This window comes from Micromys minutus (assembly GCF_963924665.1).
Source record: "Micromys minutus genome assembly, chromosome: 1".
In the NCBI taxonomy this organism is placed as follows: Eukaryota; Metazoa; Chordata; class Mammalia; order Rodentia; family Muridae; genus Micromys; species Micromys minutus.
In genome coordinates, this window is record NC_137969.1 from 209359118 (window position 1) to 209363784 (window position 4667).

A 4667-nucleotide genomic window follows, 5' to 3' on the forward strand; every position below is an offset into this window, starting at 1 on the left:
CATATATATACTGTACTTTCATTGTCAATTTATCAGTTATAGACATCTAGGCTCTTTCCCAATTCTGGCCCCGATACACACAGCAGCAATGAACACAGACAACCTAATAATTCTGTAGTAAGATTGAGTTATTCATCTATATGCTCCAGAGCATATCCTTTTTACTGATTTTTATATTGGCTATACATATTTATATCCCCAACAGCAATAAATAAATGTTCTATTTTTCCTGCACTTGTTTTATTTAACTTGGCCATTCTGGCTGTGAAACATTTTAAAATGTTCACATCTAGATTTATCAGGGAAATATAAATGAAAACTACTTTGAAATTTCATCTTATCCTAGTTAATTTTTTTTAAATTCTAATTTAAGCCAGCTTTATAATTTCATACCTACCTCTTTTTATAAGCAAACATAACCTGAGAATTAGAAGATATTTAAATATATTCCTCAGTCTTTTTAATAAAAGTTTTATTAATTTATTATTTTAAATTATTTCTATGGATATGAGCATGTAAATGAAGGTACCCTCAGAGAATCCTGGGATTTCCCTAGAGCTATGAATAGAGATAGATGGCTGTAAGCCCTCTGAATGAGCATGTAAAGGCATTTTGTTTTTATTTTGTTTAATGTTGATCTAATACTCTGTTTCTCTTACAAGTATATAAAAATATATCTGAATATTTTATAGTTATTAACATGGTGAATATATCTTCATAATTAAACTTATTTTTATTAGTGTTACTTAAATTGACTTTTTAGAATTCTCTAAGAATCATCATAATCCTCTAAGTGCAATTGGACTTGATCTGTCTTTGTACAAAGCCATACTGTTTTTAAAAAGAAAAGCAAATGGATTATGAAATATTGATGATTATATCTGAGGTATATTGTCTAGTGACAAGTCAACTTCATAAACGTAAGCTCATAATTTATGAAGAAAATTGGCTTTACATATGAAGGCATTGGCCATATATATGTTTACCTATTTCATAATCAACTTTAATAAGAGTTCTTAAATGCTTTAACCTCTCTCGTAGCTCACCACCCACCATAGGTAGTAAAAAGGAAAGGTTAATAGGGCAAAGAGAAATATAGACCTGTTTAGAAATAATTATTTTGACCCGACGCCTGACTTGTGTGCCCAGGAAACCCCATCGTTCCCTTTCCCCTGGCTGGCAGGGCAGAGGCCGCAAGATGCCCGGAGTTACAGTAAAAGAAGTTAACCAGCAGGAGTTAGTCAGAGCTCTGGCAGCCTTCCTCAAAAAATCCCGGAAGCTGAAAGTCCCCATTTGGGTGGACACGGTCAAGTTGGTCAAGCATCTTGCCCCGTATGATGAGAACTGGTTCTACACACGAGCTGCTTCCACAGCGCGGCCCTGTACCTCCGCCGTGGTGCAGGGGTTGGTTCCATGACCAAGATCTACGGAGGACGGCAAAAAATGGCGTCAGGCCCAGCCACTTCAGCAGAGGCTCTACGAGTGTGGCCCACTGAGTCCTCCAAACCCTGGAGGGGCTGAAAATGGTGGAAAAGGACCAAGATGGGGGCTGCAAGCTAACAGCTCAGGAACAGAGAGATCTGACAGGATTACTGGGCAGGTGGCAGCTGCCAACAAGAAGCATTAGAACAAAGGATGCTGGGTTAATAAATTGCCTCATTCATTAAAAAAAAAAAGAAATAATTATTTTAGGTGATTCCAATATTCGTAGTCAGGATATCAGCAGTTCAGTTCACCCAAATCAGCAGTGGTAGCTGGATCAATTTGTAAACACGACTCACAAACCAGCAATGGCAGTTTGATCTAGACGAAACAAGGCTCTACCAGTTGGTCTGAGTCCACAGAAGCAGCGAGAAGCCTCCAGAATATCAAGAGAAGTTCTCTCGTGCACTTCTTTCTACTGAAAGACCTCCGAAGGGAGACCCTCACTCAAATCTCAGGAGAGGCGCGCACCCAGTGAGGCACCGAGACCAGACTTGCTGCAATCGCATGAGGAAGTTTATTGAAAGTGAAACAGAGTGAGATCTCAGGCCAGCATGCTGGGGTCGAGACTCATACACCACGCAGGGGTAGAGGAGTTCCATCCCAGCCTGAACTTGTAACAGGCTTATAAAGGCAAAAATCACAAAGGAGGGGGAGGACAGGGGGAATGAGGAAATTCATAAGGGGAAGAATCATACATTTTTTATCAGTACACCCCCAGGCACACCTAGGGCGTTGGAACATTCCACAGAGGTCATCCAGACCTTCTGTGGTATTTTGGGAACTCAAATCTCAAGAAAGTGGGATTTCCTGGGTGGGATTTCCTGGGAGCGGCAGAGGAAATCCCTAGGGCAAGGAATCAGTGTCCTTTGACAACCTTTTACTCTTCACTACGAAGTAGTAAAAGGATGATCAGTGAAGAAGGCAAGGCTAACCGATGCCACACTGCTCTCCACTGTCTGCTGTTCAATATTGATAGCCATTTAGAACATCACATGTCCTCCCAAGCACCCATTCCAGCAAAATGCCACTTGCCGTTTTTCCAGACAACTTTTAGAAAAACACCATGTCTGTTCTCAGCAAAACATCCTCCCATGTATCTGCCTCAGGAAAACATCCTCTCATAAGGCAGTCTCCAGAAACACATCACATGACACAACTGACTCTTCAAATCATATGTATCTTATACCTTCATATCCTGTATGTTTCACCTCAACCGTATATATCTTACACGGAACACTGAGGTACATAGACTTTAGGGCTTCAATTTCCCACTGCTAAGGAATCCCCTGATAGATAATGTCCTTTAGAAAATATGATGCCCTCCAAGAACTGGAGGAGCCCTTGAAATCTCTAATATTTCTGGAAAGAGATTCAAAAAAACTTGTGGTATTTTTTTCTCCTACTTTTCTAAAACAGAAAGAAATTACAGAAACATAAATGGTCATAGTGATCCTCTTAAATATAAAATTATGGAAATAAGTTAATTATATTTACTTCAGTAGTTGTTAGACATGCTGCTAATAGAGGTTTGCATATTCAATTAGCACCTTTTGAAGCATCTATGTAAATAAGTAAACCTACACACAAAAGAACAACACTTTTGACACAAAGAATACTCTTTAGAACTCATTAGAAATGAGGGTATTATCAAGAAAAGTTATTTTACTCTAATTAAATTTTGTCTAAATATTCAAAAGGAAAACTTTTCTTAAAAACATTTTAATGCCTTACAGTCTATCTGTCTCATTAGCAACCACCCAGTTTGGGCAGTCAAGTCAAAGCCAGTAAGAGATAAAATGAATGTTTCAGAAGAATTTCTTTTCCAAATATTTTGTTATTCACAAATATGCCGTTGTCTAGCAGGCATAGGTTTGGAGCACCTAGTCTTTGAAGAATTACTTGTGGTTATATTTACTATTCACTAAAATGGTTAACGTTTTTATTTTTATTTATTTATTTATTTTGCCATAACAATGTACCCGAGACAAAAGGCTTAAAGGAGGGAGGATTCATTTTAGCCTCTGGCATAAGAAAAACAGCATTATAAACCAACCAAACCCAAAACTCTGACAACTCCCATGAACTAAAACACCAACCACTAAGCACACATGGAGAAATGCATGGTTCCATTTACACACGTAGCTGAACATAGCCATTTCTGGCAACAATGTGAGAAGAGACCTTTGTTCCAGGGAGGGCACATGTTCCCAAGTAGGGGAATGCCAAGACAGTGGGGTGGAGAGGGAGATTAGGAGGGAGTGCTTCACTTCCAGAAGACAAGTGGAACAGGAGGGGGAAGGGGAGCAGGAGAGGGGAAATGGGTTGCATTTCAAATGTAAATACAGAGAGTATCCAATAACAAGTTAGTAACAATAGAAAGGGTTACTTGGCACACTGCACTTGGAAACAACAGCTTGTTGCTGGAAGTATACAGCAGAGAAGAGCCTTCAGCTTCATGATGCACCTGGAGGAAGGAGGGGAAGAGAGAAAGGAGGGAAAAAGAGAAGAAATGAATGTTGTAGGGAGAGAGAGGGAAGGATTCTGAGCAAGGAGCTCATTATAACCTTCATAGGATGCACATTGTGGTCTACTTTTTCAATCTTACCCTCACTTACAAAGTTTAAACAACCTTACAAAATATTACCACAAACTAGGGACTGTGTATGTGAGCTCCAGGGTTGGTGCTGGTGAGGACTTCTTAGTCAAATGAGACACTTCCTGTCATCTAAAGGATAAACTGAGACTAGAGAGATAGTTTAATCACGATAGTTCTTCCTTTGCAAGTAGTAAGTCATGGATTCAGTCCCAAGAACCCATATAAAAACCTAGACATCTTGAAACTAAAACAGAACATGTGATCCTACAGAAGCTGGAGACTGGACTCTACTGCTCAAGGGCGCCCTCACTGGTGTTCTCCGGAAGCTTGTTTTCCACAAAGCTCAACTCAGGGACTGAAAAACAGTGAAAAATGTAGAGTTTTTCTCATCCCTATTACCAGATTCTCTCCAGATGAAGGTTCTATGATTGAACCGGAGCTATTTGCATAATGCCCTTGAGCATGCTAAACTGCACTACTTAGAAGTGGGGGAAGGAAATAAATTCACCCTAGGAATTCGTAGAAGTCATGGGCATTCCTCCTGAGGAGTAAGCGCATTTCTGTGGGAACAGGGATCACAAAGTGT

The 4667-nt window shown here is 39.7% G+C and overlaps 1 pseudogene across 1 annotated transcript; it reads left to right on the forward strand.

Annotated features, from left to right (window-relative positions):
- The first annotated feature begins 1198 nt into the window (after positions 1-1198).
- Positions 1199-1647, forward strand: LOC308437097 (annotated as a pseudogene). Its single transcript has one exon. The product of its transcript is annotated as an uncharacterized misc_RNA (transcript).
- The last annotated feature ends 3020 nt before the right edge of the window (positions 1648-4667 follow it).